General features: G+C 40.6%; 1 protein-coding gene across 1 annotated transcript in view; it reads right to left on the bottom strand.

Annotated features, from left to right (window-relative positions):
* LOC137073758 (vascular cell adhesion protein 1-like) overlaps positions 1 to 17,652 on the bottom strand; it is a 130,448-nt gene that overhangs the window by 36,212 nt on the left and 76,584 nt on the right. The gene's annotated exons all lie outside the window — the stretch shown is intronic.

Below are 17,652 nucleotides of genomic sequence, written 5' to 3' on the forward strand. Positions count from 1 at the left end.
GATTGGCCGATTGATAAGCCTAAATCTGATTGGCTAAAGAATACGACTGCTCCGGGTGGGAGAAGAGCGCTGCCTGGAGAGTCTCAAAATACCAAGGGGGTAATCTAGCGCTCAGAAAGCGTTCCACCCCTAGGGGCGGCCATTGCTAACCAAGCCATCACCTGCTGTTAGCATCCCATTGACTCCCATTCATTTTTGAGTCACTTTGACAGTGAATAACTTTACATCTGAGACGTTTAAAGACTCCATTCGTCCATTGTTTATTTTTAAAGAAACACGACAATGCATAAAAGGCTCCATTACCTTGTATCTTACACTATCACCCCGCAGAAGCTGTTTTTGTAAAAATAGGCTAACGATTGCGTCATAACCAACGCGACTCTGTCGCACAGTAGAGAAATTACCGTATAGACCTGAGGAGACGCTCAGAAGCAATCTTTACTGTCTATGAGACAGTCGGGGGGACGTGGAGACATAAAGCCCGAGAACGTCAAGGGAGAAGAATGGGGAGAAGCCGATAGTGAGCCAAAAGCAACGGGAGAAAATATTTAAACAAGGAAGTGAGTGCCTCTGATTGGCCTCATTTTTGGCCGATGAAGTCAATGGGATAGCTCTGTCCATTTCTTCTACTGTCTATGCAAAATACACACACACACATCCAAGGCAATTCACACGTGAATGACGATTTGCACATTCACATTCAAGGACAAACTTGTAAATTTTAAACATTCAAAAGTTTTTATGCACAGTTGTAAATCTACGAATTGTGTTTTGCATTTGTGAAATGTATTTTATGAATATATAATTTTATTTTTGGCACGTGAATAGTTTTTTGTGCATGTAAATTTGATTTCATGATGCATGTGAGATTGTCTACACATGTGTGCATTGTGTTTTTTGCGTGAATTATTAATGAGTCTTTTCTGCTTCCATATAAGAAAGTGCTTGATGTGTGTGTGTGTATGTGTGTATGTGTGCCCTTGTTTAAATTACATTGTGTGGACCAAATGTCCCCAGAAGGATAGTAAAACCTGAGATCACCAGCCAGTGGTCCCTACTTTTCAGAAGACTTATAATTCATACAGGAGTTTTTTTGAGAAAGTGAAAATGCAGAATGTTTCCTGTGATGGGTAAGTTTAGGGGCAATGTGTGTGTGTGTGTGTGTGTGTGTGTGTGTGTGTGTGTGTGTGTGTGTGTGTGTGTGTGTGTGTGTGTGTGTGTGTGTGTGTGTGTGTTTGTGTGTGTCTAGTTTAACCTGTGACGTCAAGCTGAACTCCAGGAGTCCCCGTCCATCTTCCATCCTCTCTGTCTGTAGTAAATCTGCAGTAGTAGACGTGTTTATCAGCTTCTGTTACAGCCCTCAAAGTGAGACTGGACGTGTCTTTATCTTTATCTTTACTCAGACACTGAACTCTTCGTCTCTTCTCTGGCCCTGAACACAGATTAGGTAATTCTCCAACAGCTACAGCAGGTTTGGTCCAGAAAACTTCTTTGAGCTGATCACTCTGAGGATCTGTTACAGTGCAGGATATCGTCACTGATGATCCCTTTAATGCACAAACATATGAAGGGCTGTAATTCACTCCCCAATGCTGACCATCAGCCCCTGAAACACAGACATGAAGAATGAAGAGGCGTACATGTGTTTTAGAGCAATATACAGAAAATATATTTTCACTTTTGAGCATTTTTGTTATCTGACAGCAAAACACTCATCATGTCAGTTTATGAGTCGCTTCGATCGTCTTTAGTTGAAATATCTGTATAGAGAGAAGCTGAAGACTCACCCGCAGTCATGATCACTACGATCAGAGGAAGAGACTTCATGAGACACGACACCATAGTGACTTCTGCAATCATAAACCTGACAATTATGACATTATGAGCATCATCGACACAACAAACAAACTCTGTCTGACAGATGAAGCACATGATGATGATCTGAGAATAATTCACGGCTCAGTGAACGCTTGACGTAAACTGATGATGTTTCTCAGGTCAGGCCTCGTGTGTCTAAAGAGCTTCACACAATATTTACTCATGAATCTACAGCAGATATTGAGCTTCTGGAGTCAGAATCTCTTCATCAAACCAACATTCACCTGAAACTGTTTCACAGATATCACTCGTAGATTAACTGAATTATTATAAATAATGGTTAAAGCGGTCTTACCGCTCTGCAGTGTCGATGTGTCAGTGTCGACGGCCAAGTGAGAAACACATCCGCAGTTTAAGCAGCAAACGCCTCGTTTTCACACTTGATAAAGTGCAGCTAAAAATGTCGGCCTTGCTCTTCCTGGTTAAGAGTGACCGCCATCTCAACTACACAAGATCAACTGGAGAAGAAAGTTAATGTCTGCAGATGTCAAACACATGACGAGCTTTATCTCTGTGGAGCTCAGTGTTGTTAAATCTGTGTGAGAGAATATGTGAAAGATGTTTGCTTTGAGAAAGAACAGAGTAAAGATGCTCATCATGGCTCAGGAGCGTCTGAGCAGAATCTTTACAGCTCTTAGTGTCACTTCCTCTTTCTCAAACAAACTCTGTGTTTAACACATGAAGCGATGGACCACACACACACACACACGTACCACAGTCATAACCACAGCAACTACATTGTGTTTAAGTGGGTCAGTGCCAGTTTCTAACAGACAACACAAGCACCTCAGAACCAAATGACCTCCAGCTGCACCTCTGTGGGTCTATGGGTGGAGGGGGTGGAGTTATGGGTCGGTTAGGGTGTGGTTGGACCATCTAGCTCCACCAATTCAAATCCCATCCAGAGAGGGGGAGCTGGACGTCTCGCTCCACCCATGGCTCTGCAATGAGCAGCCTCTCAAAATGGAGGAATTACATCTTTACTCAAAACTTTTCTGTGAACAAATTTCCTGGAGCATTCAGAAAAGAGGTGTGTTTTTAACATTGATTTTAATTCAGAGATAGTGTTGACAAAAAGGAGTGATCGGGGTAGAGAGTTCCATAATTTGGGTGCAATAACACTGAATGATCTGCGCCCCATTGAAGCCAGGCGATGCCGAAGGACAACGAGAAGGTTGGAGTCAGCAGATCGTAAAGAGCGAGTGGGGTGAAGGGGAGAAGCAAGTGACAGAGGTAGGGGGGAGGCCGTGCAGAGACTTAAAAGTGAGAAGAAGAATTTTGAATTTAATACGGTAAGACACAGGAAGCCAGTGAAGATCATGCAGAATTGGGGAAATATGAGCAGAACGTTTGGTGTGTGTGAGTAGTCTGGCAGCAGAGTTTTGAATATATTGTAATTTGGAAATGGAGCTAGCTGGTAGGCCAATGAAAAGTGCATTGCAGTAATCAAGACGTGATGTGACAAACGCATGGATGACAGTTTCAGCATCAGAGATACTGATAAAGGGACAGAGCTGAGCGATGCGACGCAGATGGAAGAATGCCAATTTAGTGACGGAATTAATGTGAGAGTGGAAAGATAGAGAGGAATCAAAAATTACACCAAGATTTTTAACAGTAGTAGATGGTTTGATAAGAGAGCCAGCAGTCTCACAGGTGAAGTTGGTGGGAATTTTATTAGTGAGTGACGAAGGTCCAGTGAAAATAATCTCAGTTTTGTCCATGTTAAAGGGGGGGTGAAACACTCAGTTTCAGTCAATCTCATGTCAATCTTGAGTACCTATAGAGTAGTATTGCATCCTTCATATATCCGAAAAGTCTTTAGTTTTATCATATTTATAAAAGAAATATGGGCTGTACCGAGTCTTTCTGGAAAAAACCGAGCGCCTGGAGGCGTATCGTGTGGGTGGAGCTAAAGAATGACAAGCGCGCAAAGCGGTGACGTCCTCAAGCGTGGAGAAACCCATCGCTATCTCAGCTAATACAGATAATGATCCACAATCAAATCTGAGGCTGAAATAAATTGAACAGGAGAAACGGCAACATCAGGATGTCCGTCTCTGTGGTATGTACTGTATTTAGGGGCCTTTGTGTGCAGTTTATGAGGACATGATTCGGTTTATGGACTATTGTATGTGACTAGACCTTAGAGGTAGCAAGCAAAACGGTTTTGCACGTCAGAGTCAGAATAGTGTAACGTTATACAGAACAACAATGGAGTAACCGTTAGCGCATTTGAATGACGAAGCACGCGATCGTATCGTTTACTGATGTTTACTCATGCGACGGTAGCCAACAGCAGAGACATTTGAAGTTGATTTACTCACCGGCATCTTCCAAAGCAGGACCGCTCTGTCAAAAACACACTTCTTTGGTATGATTTGGTGAAGTCCTGTGACAGCAGTGACCGTGGAAATCGACTTTGCGACGCGACTGAAGCGATGCCTTGAAGCTTCCCGTCATTTCTGCGTTCAAATCGGTTCAAATGCAGCGCTGCCTTCCCGGAATGCTGTGCTGAAGTGTTGAAGTCGCTCGACGTCACCCATAGGAATAAAGTGGAGCGCGCCGCTGTTCACGGACGACTGGATCTGCAGCTGAGAGACTGTTTACAGCAGTGCATTTCCTCTCTCTCCCTCTAGTCACGCGCGCGCGCACCCTACCGGGAGAAGAGCCCGTACGGCCCATACAAGGACCTTCCGCTCTATTTAACGTCAAGTCGAGCCATACTCGAAAAAAACTCGCCGAAACTTGTGAGAAACCGGAAGGAGTATTTTTAACACAGAAATACTCCATCAAACGTCCAACATTAGTTTTTGAAACTTTGTCTATGTTTAGGATGGGAATCCAAGTCTTTAAAGGTGTAAAAAGCTCAGTATGCATTGAAGGATATTTTCATTTATTTTAAGGAAATGTTTATTATTTTCATGCAAGTTGCTTATTATGATTTTAAGTATTAACCATGTTGCAGATTATGATTCACAGTCTACAATATTAAGTACACAGTATTAATTGTATTTTTCACCATGAAGTATTAATGATTGAATATAATGTTCATTATGTATTTTTTATGTTTGTTTATGATGATTTAACATGCAGATGTGCAGATGATTTTGCAGAAGCGCTATAAAAGGTGTGAAACGAAACTGAGGAGAAGTAGATGCGGTACGAGGTCAAGCAAGGGTGAGACAGCGGGGGTAGAGCATTTCTGAGAACCACATAGCTACAAGTGAAACTGAGGTTAAAGATGAAACAAAGATGCAGAAGGATATGTCTTATAATATGGAAAAATACCAGAGCTGTGCTTTCTTTGTGTGTGTGTGGTTAACCTGTGTTCATAGAAATACTGCCTGGAGACTGATGACGCAGTACACCCAGATTGGAGGAAACGTGGTGTGGGGAGGAGATGGAAGAACAAGAATATAAACATGGATGTAAAAGTTGTGCGGCATTCAGGACTGCCCTGATGCTTATATCTGTTGTTCTGAATCCTGAGCTCAGAAACCTTTTTTACTCGCTGTTACTTTTAATAAATGTATACTTTTAATTGATAACTTGACTCCTGGCCGATCATTGAACTTGGGGTGGACTTTGGGGAATAAATAATAAAAAGTCCAACAATTTGGAGGGGGCACCCGGATCGGTCCATTGGAGATCGATCCAACAGGAGGACGCCTGAAAAGGACTTCAACCCTCTTCGGTTCAACACAAGCTGCGCAGCAACAAAATAAAGGTAAGCAGACACCTGTTTTAAAACAAAGATCTGCTATTGGCTATATCCAAATTATTGTGTTGAATACGAAAAAGTGTTGATGGAGTAAAATAGTAATACAAAAGCGAGTCAAAAAGGTTTTATTTAAGGTTTTTATTTTTTATGGTTAAGTGTACTTGGCTGTACACAAAGTGCTTGGTTGCACTAAGGTTAGCATTCTTGGCTGAATGCAGGTTTTTAGTTTTTATGGTTAAGTGTACTTGGGTGTACACAAAGTGCTTGGTTGCACTAAGGTTAGCATTCTTGGCTGAATGCAGGTTTTTATTTTTTATGGTTAAGTGTACTTGGATATACTGAGATTTACATATATATATATATATTTATAAAAAAAAAAAAGAGGTTAGAACCGGGAGGCACAGGAGTGCAAATCTAGGTTAAGTGGTGCAAGTGAAGAATATAGGACGGGTTGCACCGGCGTGCAGGTCGCGCAGGTGTAGAATAGGGGCAACGAAAGTTGTTTAAAGAATACTGGCAATTGAAAGGTGACACATTATAAACACCAATACTGGATACATAAAATAAATAACAATAAATAATAATAATAATAATAATACATTTAAAAAAAAGGGAGAAACTTATTTTAACTACTAGACATTGTTTATTATTGATTGGATAACAGAGAACTCAATAAAAAGATAAGGGAGGAAAATGGACATTTACATTTAATCATTTTACATTTCCATTTAAAATGGAAAAAAAGAGGAAAGATTATGAAGAGATAAATTTAAGGGAATAATGAGATAAAAAAAGAAAGGGACAAGGAACTGAGGAATTGTTGGAATGAGTTGAAAATTCAGTATAGTTGGACAGATGAGACAATGGGGAATGGTGATTTAGCTGTCACTAGCGCAACAAAATTTGAGGGAGGCAAAGAAATGGAAGAAAGGAAAGGTAAGGAAAGAAATAGAAAAGTTAAAAGGAGGAATGAGAAAATGAACTAGAGTAGCGGCTACGGCCACAGCATTGAGCAGAACTCGTGAGAAAGAGGCCAGACAAATAATGCGGGTAAATCAGAAGAGAAAATGAGCAGTACAGTAGGTCCCCCAACCCCATACAACCCATCTGCACCATTGATGGCACCAGTATATGAGATAAAGGGTGGACAAGTTAATTGTGAGGGGGACAATGATGATGGTGAGGAAAAAGTGGTTAATGTAACTGGAGGAACGATTGAAGTTGAATTGACAGCTGACGAAAAAGATGACATGGAAAATAAGATAATTGAGACCAGTTGAGAAAGGAGATAAATGAGAGGCTGAAAGAAACAGAAAGGATGGTAGAACTGGAAATGAAAGAACTGAGTAAATTAAGACATGATTTAAATTATGAAAAAAAAAGGAGGTTGAGTGATGTTGAGCGGAATAGACAAAGCGGAGAGAGGTTAAACGAGCTGGAGGAAGAACTGGATGTGGTGAGCTGCTGCTCTGAGCTGAAACAGACAGAGGAAACGAGCAGTTTAGTGGTAGAGGGAAGTGAGTTAAGATGGTGGGGAGAGGATGTTGAGCATAACGGGGAGCAGGCAGCAGGTGTACAGAGAGAGGAGAGAGGAAAAATGCAGAAAGTGATATTTGGGAACAGCATGCAGGAGGCATGGAATAGAGAAGGAGGATCAGGACAGCATAAATATGATACCAGATCAAAGAGTAGAGCTTTCAATATGATGACAGGAAATTATCAATGTCCACTGATGGACAAAGGTAAAGGAGAGATATATAAGCCCTGGTCACATTCTGACATAACAGCAATAGAGGCAAAATTACCAAGTATTACGAAAGGGGGAGTGAAGTGGTTGACCAAATTAACTGCATTGACAAGTGGAGTGCAATTAGCTATGGGTGATGTTAGGATGCTACTTGGAAGCCTGGTGCCTACGTCAAAATTAGCAGCACTGGAAACAGATGCTGGGACTGAGGGTGTGGAGAATGACCAATCACTAATCAAATACATTTCTGATTTGAGTAGAGCATTGAAGGCACATTATCCAACCCCAGCAACAACCTACCAGAATGTTAAGTTTAAAATTAAGCCAGGAGAATCAGCCTCTGCATACTTGCACAGGTGTGAGGCGGAGTGGGAATCCCAGGTGGAAGAGAATCAAAGTGCTACGCAGGTCACTAGAGAAATTTTTAGAACAGCTGTATTAGCAGGGGTATCCGTAGCTGTACAACAGGCGATGAATAACAATCCAGATATACCAGTAGCTATGGATGAAGTTGAGACATTTTGTGCATCATACAGATAGAGCGATGGAAAAAGAAGAGAAAGACAGTGGAGAAATTAAAAACACAACTATTGAGATTGCAATTAGAAGCTGAGAAAGCAAAGAATAAGAAAACCCCAAAAGATGTTCAGATGAATCAACAGGTGGTTCAGCAACAACTACCCCTTACAACCATACCACAGCCGAATCCAATTCCAATAGCTCAGCCAGTAACATTTCCACAAATGAATCAACCAATGACACACCAGGTGGGCCAGCCTCAAATGGGAACTGGTCAACCACTAGCAATGATGGGTCAACAACCATTCCAGCCATATCAGCTGCAACCAAGGGAAGGCAGGTTTCAATTTAACAACAGGGGCGGGGTAGACGGGGTAGAGGAGGTGGTTATGCTGCAAGCAACTCTATGGGGTGCTTTGTGTGTGGAGACACAAATCATTGGAAAAACGAATGTCCAATGCAAGGGGCTGCACCTGCAGGGGGATGGGTTCCTCTTAGAGGTGGCAGTAATGGTCGAGGCAGGCGACCTGACCCAAATAGTTTCTTTTCCTCCCCAGCTCAATGCCCAGTTGGGAACCAGGTGCCCACTCAATTCCCAGTGTGGGACCTGGGGGGGGATGCAGAAACATATTGACGAGGCCCACAGAGAACCTGCAGGGGGGCAAAGGCCGAGCCCTTACTGCAAATGATGGTCAATGGAAGGCCACTAAAGGCCCTGGTGGACACTGGGGCCACATATTCGACTGTCACAGAGGGGGCAGTGACAGCTGACATGCTGACAAACAAAATAATTGAAGTCATGGGGTTCTCTGGGGTAACAGAAAATTGGCCTATCACTACGCCACTTCCAGTGGAGGTGGCTGAACAAAGCCTCAGTCATAACTTTCTCTACTCTACAAGGGCCCCCATGCCATTGATGGGCAGAGATTTGTTAATAAAACTAGGAGCCAGCATCTTGTGTTCACCTGACGGTATAATCATCTCCTTCCCCAATGGTATGACTCACAACTGTTCGAGGGGAGGCAGTCTGTTGGTTGGACAAAGCGGCCAATGGTTGCTCGCCTCAGCAAACGGAGGGGAGGGAGCTGACATATACTGGGTGGAGCTGGACCTGGGGGTCAATCCTGATGGCTTGATTGCGGCATATAACCTCTGGAAACCCTGGATTTTAAGTATAGGAACGTACATACCACCACCAGACCCCTTTCATTGCACCCTAAATTATGATAGGATGTGACATAATTTATGAAGAATCTTTTAGTCTAATAGAGGGACAGAAATGGGAAGTAAAAGGACAAGGGTTATTGATAGGGAAAAGATGGGGTAGTTGGCTCAGTTTTACTAACTTCAGAACAGGAAAATTGGTACAACCTAACTGACACAGCAGACGACCTGTTGTTAGCTGCCACAACAAGGAAAGATTGTGTAGGAGGAGAAAAAAAAATTGATATTAAAACAGTTGTTGGGCTCTTGCTTTAAGGTCAGTAAGGATAAGCTACAGGTGTGCAGACGGCAGGTTACCTTCCTGGGATGTACAATTGTTGCTGGGGGAAGTGGACTGTCCTTAAATCATAGGACAGAAATCTTAAAATCATGCAAAACCCTTGACAGTCAAAGACTTGTCGTCATTTTTGGGGTTAACAGAGTTCAGTAGGCACTATGTTCCAATATATGCCCACCTAACAGCACCACTGAGGAAAATGGTCAATGAAAAGGGAATGAAAAACTCAGGAGCACAGTTACAGTGGACAATGGAAGGGGAGCAATCTTTCATAGAATTGAAGCAGAAACTGTCAATGGCAGCAAACCTCCAAAGTGCAGATTACTCAAAGCCATTTTACCTAGATGTGTCAGAGACAGGAACGAGTGCGCATGGGGTCCTATTTCAGAAAGCACAGGGAAATAGGCGCATTTGCCAATATATCAGTGTGCTGCTCGATCCGGTGGAGCAGAGACAACCACCGTGTGCTAGGTTTGTGGCAGGTCTGGCCAAGGTGGTCACAAAAAGTTCACATATCGTCATGGGCCATCAGCTGACAATATCGACCAGTCATTCTGTGGTGTCGTTCATCGGCTCTGCCTCCTTCACTTTCTAACCATTGAGACAAAGATGTATGATAAAAAAAAATTTGACAGCCCCTAACATCAGCTATACAAATGAGGGAGTGAATATGGCAGAGTTGATGTGTGAAGGGGAGTTATATGACTGCTTACCAATTACTAAAAGTTGATAAAAAAATTAGACCAGACTTAAAGGCAGACAAGTTGACAGGAAAAGGGGTGATGGAACTATTTACTGACGGCTGCTGTTAAAGACATACCCCAGAGTCTTTATGTGCAGGGTATGCTGTAGTTAAGGCTGTGAATGGTCAATACTATACTAGAAAATATCTGCATCCACAGGCCTGAACTGGCTAAATGTCTTACAAATTGAACTAATGACTATTCATGGTAACACTTTACTTGAAGGGGTGTGCATAAGACTGACATGACACCTTCATAATCATGACATGACACTTGTCATGAATATGAAGGAGTTTTTATGCATCTTTATGACAACTGTCATTAAGTGTCATTCGCTTAATTATGTCATTTTTAATGCAATGATGACATTTTGGAGTTGTCTTTGTTATGACAACTTGACATAAACCAATACATCATAACCTGTCAGTGTCTTTGTCATGACAACTTGACATTACCAAGACAACATAACCTGTCATAAACAGACATGAAATGACATAGCAGATTATCAAATTTAAGAAACTACTTAGCTTTTTGGGTTTACATTACATTAGTTGCTAGGCAACGTGGGGGAGAGGATGCTGGCGTTGTCTGTTCGCCGCTTCTCCACCCACAAATCATGTAAACTTTACTATTAAATTTAGATTTTATTATATTTTCTTATGTTTGTGACTAGTCTAACAGAGCTACTATTGGGACTGTTGCTGATTGCTGGCAGCCACTGAGAGGACGTTGTTTGCCGTTTCTTCACCGCTTCTCTTCTGTTTTTGTTTGAATTTGTGGTTGGTTTTGGTTTGAAGGACATTTGATGTTGCTCGCTGCGGCTGCTGTCTCTTCTGGGTGTCGGCTGCTCACTGGTGGTCTCCCTCGGGCTTGAACTGCATGGTGGCTGAAGTTTGCACCAGGCTAGCGTCATCAGCGTCCGGCATGATGTTGACATGTAATTTTTACTTGTTATTCATGTATTGTTATTTTTTCCCTTTGTTGCACTTTGAGATTCTTCGGAATGAAAAGTGCGTTATAAATAAAATCTATTACTATTATTATTATTATTAATAAACTGTCATGTGGTTGGTTTTGACGTTGGCTGTCATTAGGCTATTATAATGTCATGATTTTTTTATAAATTTAATTTGTCATTTACATGTCATTAAGTGTCAATACTATGTCAAATTATTTCATAACATTGTCATGAATATATTTCTTGACCTAAACTACAGTGGTACAAGTTGAATTTGTCATTAACATGTCATTAAGTGTCAATACTCTGTCAAATTATTTTATAACAGTGTCATGAATATTTAGCTTGACCTGAAATATGGCATCATAGAGAAAATCGTACAGAGTCATTAAAAACTATTAATATAACTGGATTAATAGAGTGGCATAGACATATACACCTATATGATGATGTCTATGGTGGCACCACTGGTTATGTGTACGCTGTAACAGATGTTGGCAGAGCCTCAGTCAGGTTAGTTTGCTTAGGTGTTTAATGTCAATTTAGTTTGCAGTAAGTAAAAACAATTCACAACAACGTTATTTTGGGTTTAATATACTTTATTTAAACTTTCGCTCACTCTTTAACGAATAGTTTGAGTTTATTCTTACGCCTGTTTCACACCGCAAGCGTGAGCAGCGCGTGAGCAGCACTTCAGCGTAACTACACCGTGACTGCAGCTGCAGACGCGCGAGTGTATTCACACTGGAAGCGTTGGTGCAGCGTCACAGCAGCGGCTCCCACAATGATAGAGCCTATAGCTGTCTGAGTATTAAATACTAAACTAAAATAAATTATTATATTTTCTGGCTAGTTTACTTTACTTTTTATAATACTTTCACCCAAACTGAATAATTAAAACAAGTTTAAATGGGTAAATCTTCTACAGATGATTTTTATTCTTCGTTTTCTTTTTCTGCATTTTGAGCGCTTTTGTGGTATTATATTTATTTTGTCCATCAAAAGTGTGCTTTCGCTTTACACCCGTGACTGCAGCTGCAGACCGAGAGCCTTTACCTGTCTGAATATTAAATACTAAACTAAACGAAAGTTTGTTTCATTTTCTGGCTAGTTTACTTTATTTTTTTTTATCATAACCATACTTTCACCCAAACTGAATTATCAAAACAAGTTTAAATTGCTAAAATCTTCCACAGATATTTTTTATTCTTCGTTTTCTTCTCTGACATACTCCAGTTATTGTTCAAATACACTACACGTGCTTCCTGCGTGCATTTTAGGCACTTTTTGTGTGAAATCACATTTATTTTGTCCTTCAAAAGTGTGCTTTCACTTTAATTGAGCGTCAGAAGCGTCAGCAGCGCAGCAAAAATAGGCTCGCAGCCGAAACCCCCGCTTCACTGCTGCTCACGCGACGCTCCTGCTTGACGCTCACGTGCTGCTCCTGCTCCCGGTGTGAATGCACTCATTGATTAACATGGGCGCCGAAAAAAATACGCGCTGCTCACGCGCCGCTCACGCTTGCGGTGTGAAACGGCCGTTACCATTCCGTTTGTTATGGTGGAGTCTCGTGTGCTGGTGCACCGTCAAAAGGGGTTCGGGCGGAAACGTTGGCCCTATATATAATGTTCCGGCCTAGGCTCTAGCGACAACCATTCCTTGTTCAGCCCGGGGTGGGGCTCTAAAGACTACTCCTCTTATTTTTATACATCGGAAGATAATTTATAAAGTGAAGTCATTTGACAAAGTGTTATTTTTCTGTGTTTGTTTATGTGTGTATATGATGTTGATATATATATGTTTATTTTGTGTAATTGCCATTATTTGTGTACGTGTTTTCCCCTTTTTGCGTTAATTGGTGCTGGTCACCTGTGTATAAATTCATGCCTTGTGTTTTTAAGAGTCAGTTCTGTGAGAGGGCAGGTCTTAAAAATTAAATGATTGATTTTATTTCTCAAACTCCTTTTTATATTTTTAAGACATTTGAAATTGTCTATTATCTAAACTTCTGTTGAAGCTGGTGGAGGAAACTTAAAAAATAAAATAAAACATTGTGAACTGAAAAATATTAATGATGCTGTTATTAAAAAATAATTTGACAGCGTATTAACACCTAATTGCATTTTAATGACAAATTAAACTTGTGCCACTGAAAAAAATTAATGACATTATAATGGCCTCAGTCAACATCAAAACCAACCACATAACAGTTTAAGGTTAACCCTATAAGATAAGTAAGTTTCTCAAATTTGATAATCTGTTATGTCATGTTTATGACAGGTTATGTTGTCTTGGTAATGTCAAGTTGTCATGACAAAGACACTGACAGGTTATGATGTATTGGTTTATGTCAAGTTGTCATAACAAAGACAACTCCGAAATGTCATCATTGCATTAAAAATGACATAATTAAGCGAATGACATTTAATGACAGTTGTCATAAAGATGCATAAAAACTCCTTCATATTCATGACACGTGTCATGTCATGATTATGAAGGTGTCATGTCAGTCTTATGCACACCCCTTCAAGTAAAGTGTTACCCTATTCATTCCTCTGTTAACAGATGTACAGGGTTCCCCCCATTACGAGTTATTGACTGGCCGACAATTTCCAGGTCCAGCAGCAGGACTTCAGTGTGGAGATACACTAACACTGGCTGCCAAACCAGTTTTTTGATAAACTAACTTCTTTGATAAGTATTTTTCCCCTTCAGATTTCTGACAAGCTCCCTGACCCACCGCCCTGCAGCTCGGAGCGGGTCCGCCTGAGACAGTTTCGGAGGAAGTGGTCCGCCTTGCAGTGGTCTGCCCCACTGCGTGTTAAAGCCAGGACATCACATTGTGTCCAATTGGAGGGCCGTGGTTACACTTAGTATCATATTTCTTCTTGTGTTGCATGTGCTCCACCCAGCAGGTCATTGACTGAAACCAGGTTGGACCTGGCTGCGCAGGTCCAAGAGGGGGACGAACAGGAAGAACAAACAGAGAAACAGATAACTACTGGAGTACAAACTCCTGGAAATTCTTAGGAAACTGGTTTGGCACCACAACTGACCGACAGAGTAACTCAGTTGAACATCACACCAACTCACTCTAACATACAATTCAAAACAGGAGACATTTTTGAAACACCTGAATCAGAACCAATTGCTCATTGTATAAGTGCAGACTGTGCATTGGGGGCAGGGATAGCAAAACAAATTTTGTTTAACAAAACAAAACAACCTGGACAGTGTGCAGTAACAAGAGAGTGCTGTAACTTAGTGACTAAATTCTGGTGTACTGACTTGCCCTCGTACAGTACACTCACAGAGAGCCTAACTGAGATGAGAGAGTGGTGCGTGGAGAACGGAGTGAAAAGTGTGTCAGTACCTCGATTAGGCTGCGGATTAGACAAATTGGAATTTAAAGAAGTGGTCAAGATATTGGGGGTATTTGAAGGAACAAAGATAAAGATCACGGTATATAGCCTATTGAAGTAGAAAGGGAGAAGAGAGAAGGAGATATTAATGGGTTCATTTTGTGATTATTAAACAATTTTAACATTCTTTCTTAACATTTTTTTAAACATTTTTCTTCATAACAAAATATTCAATATTATTGAGCATTGTTTTATATTGCGTAAGGATATTACTAATTATTCTGTTTATTATAATTTTGTTGCAACAGAGACCAGAGTGTTTCGGAGTTTCAAAGTCTCACCCTCAACAAACGACAACAATGAGACTGTGTGAAAATTGGAAAGTGCTGTGAATGGTGACTCTCTTGGCCATAATAATAGTAGGGACTATATTTGGTATCATAGAAAAATGCTATGAAAAGGAGGACGGTAAGCAAAAAAAAGAGATAAGGTTATGCAGGAAGTGAACCATCTAGGGGGAGTAAAGATAATGCTGGAAAAAATTGAAAGGGAAAGATACTATGTGGGAATTTGACTTATGTGAAGTTATTGATTGTGGAAAAAATCCGATAGCCTGGTACGGGGTACGATGTATATGGTTGCCTATGGCCCTCTACCACTCTAGAGCCATCTAGGCCATGGTGCCATACATGGAAACCTAATAAAATCTTATTTAGACTCTCCCTGTTTAGAGGATATGACAATGGATGGGATAAGAAAAAGATGAATAGGATGGTAATTAGACTGAAAGATAAAGGGGATGCAGTGAACACCTATATAACAATAGGGGTAGACATTTCGGGCAAAGATCCATTAGGTTTGATAGTGATAAGGAGTGTGAATGCTCCAGCTACAATTGGTGCAGAAATTAGAAACTTAACCAATGAAAAAGTGATAACTCCATCTGATTATACCAAATTGACCCTGCATTGTCACATGCCTGTCCTGTCTTGTGTGCACATGTGGGTTTTGTCATGTCTAGCATGTGCTCCTGTCATTGTCTGATCCCTCCCCCTTGTTATCTGATTAGTGTTGATTTCTCCCACCTGTTCCCTCTTGATTTCTTCCCCTTATAAGCTCCTTGTGTTTATCAGTCTGTGTTGGATCCTTGTATATGTTTCGTCATCGTCTCCCGGTTCCCTGTGTGGTATGTCTTCAGTTCATGGTTTTTGATTATGTATTTTGCCCCCTCGTGGGTTTTGTTTTCTGTTTATGTTTATTTTTGTAAATAAATTATCACTTACTCCTGCACTTGAGTCCTCGCACCAGTTTTACTTTGTGTGTAGCGTGACATGCTTGACTTATTGGCTATGGCTACAGGATATAAAGAGGAAAATTTATGGTTGAATTGGTTTGAAAATACTGCATCTGAGCAGGGTATGAAAGGGTGTGTGGCATGTGCAAGAGCTAGACCAACCCTGAACACTGAACCCGCCCCACTGCATCCAGAAGATAAATGGGGGTATGGCTGCATGATTGGCCTAACTAAGCAAAAAGTTCTAAATAAATTGTACCACGCTAGCATCAATATTTCCAACAATAAGTAATGAAACAAAAATAGGGCCCTTTACCCCAAGAGAGGGAAATTATACATGTTTCAATTTATTAAAAACTGAAAATTCTAAAAATCTATGATAGGAGAGATGTGCTGTACCTTCATTCCAAACAATACTGCTCCTGATGGTAGTGTGACTAAGGCCTTAGCAGGATTGAGGGCTTTGTCAAGTGAAATGAAGAAACACTCTGGTATAGATAACCCAGTGGACAAATGGATGACTAACATGTTTGGAAATTGGAAGGGGGTAATAATTTCAATATTTTATACCCTGGGAATATGTTTAGGGAATAATTGTAACATGTGGATGTTGTTGTATACCATGCATAAGGTCTCTTTGTAACAGGATGATTGTGGCTGCAATTGAAAGGAAAGATGACCGGCCTCCAGCCTATGCAATGCCACTTCTGGGAGCAGAGGTGGAATGTGATGATATGGAGAGTGAAGTGGAGGTGATGTGATCTCTTTTTTAAGAGATCAAGAGAGGGAATTGAAGGATATTTTCATTTATTTTAAGGAAATGTTTATTATTTTCATGCAAGTTGCTTATTATGATTTTAAGTATTAACCATGTTGCAGATTATGATTCACAGTCTACAATATTAAGTACACAGTATTAATTGTATTTTTCACCATGAAGTATTAATGATTGAATATAATGTTCATTATGTATTTTTTATGTTTGTTTATGATGATTTAACATGCAGATGTGCAGATGATTTTGCAGAAGCGCTATAAAAGGTGTGAAACGAAACTGAGGAGAAGTAGATGCGGTACGAGGTCAAGCAAGGGTGAGACAGCGGGGGTAGAGCATTTCTGAGAACCACATAGCTACAAGTGAAACTGAGGTTAAAGATGAAACAAAGATGCAGAAGGATATGTCTTATAATATGGAAAAATACCAGAGCTGTGCTTTCTTTGTGTGTGTGTGGTTAACCTGTGTTCATAGAAATACTGCCTGGAGACTGATGACGCAGTACACCCAGATTGGAGGAAACGTGGTGTGGGGAGGAGATGGAAGAACAAGAATATAAACATGGATGTAAAAGTTGTGCGGCATTCAGGACTGCCCTGATGCTTATATCTGTTGTTCTGAATCCTGAGCTCAGAAACCTTTTTTACTCGCTGTTACTTTTAATAAATGTATACTTTTAATTGATAACTCGACTCCTGGCCGATCATTGAACTTGGGGTGGACTTTGGGGAATAAATAATAAAAAGTCCAACACATGAAACAGCATTTCACCCCCCCTTTAAGTTTTAGAAAATTTAGGACTCAAAACCAACTGAGCAACTGTAAAATCTGTTAATTTGATCTGTTTATTAAATAATTCATTGGATGATATCTGTAACAATGAGGTTTAAGACAGAAAATCTTACACAATAAGCAAAAACACATTTAACGGTTCCATACTCATATAAAATAGGTTCATGTCCCACTTCAGAAACATCACCTTTGGAGGCGAGTAAATGATGTCAAAATGTTAGTTGTAAATGTGGTCGTTTTGTTCTGTAAGTTAAAAATACTGGAGGTGAAAATGAATCCTAGTGACTTGATACTCAGTTTTCCCCTGATTTTCATAAAACACAACTAACACGATCAGACACTGGAACTCAATACTCACA

The sequence above is a fragment of the Pseudorasbora parva genome, chromosome 4, assembly GCF_024679245.1.
Source record: "Pseudorasbora parva isolate DD20220531a chromosome 4, ASM2467924v1, whole genome shotgun sequence".
Taxonomy (NCBI): domain Eukaryota; kingdom Metazoa; phylum Chordata; class Actinopteri; order Cypriniformes; family Gobionidae; genus Pseudorasbora; species Pseudorasbora parva.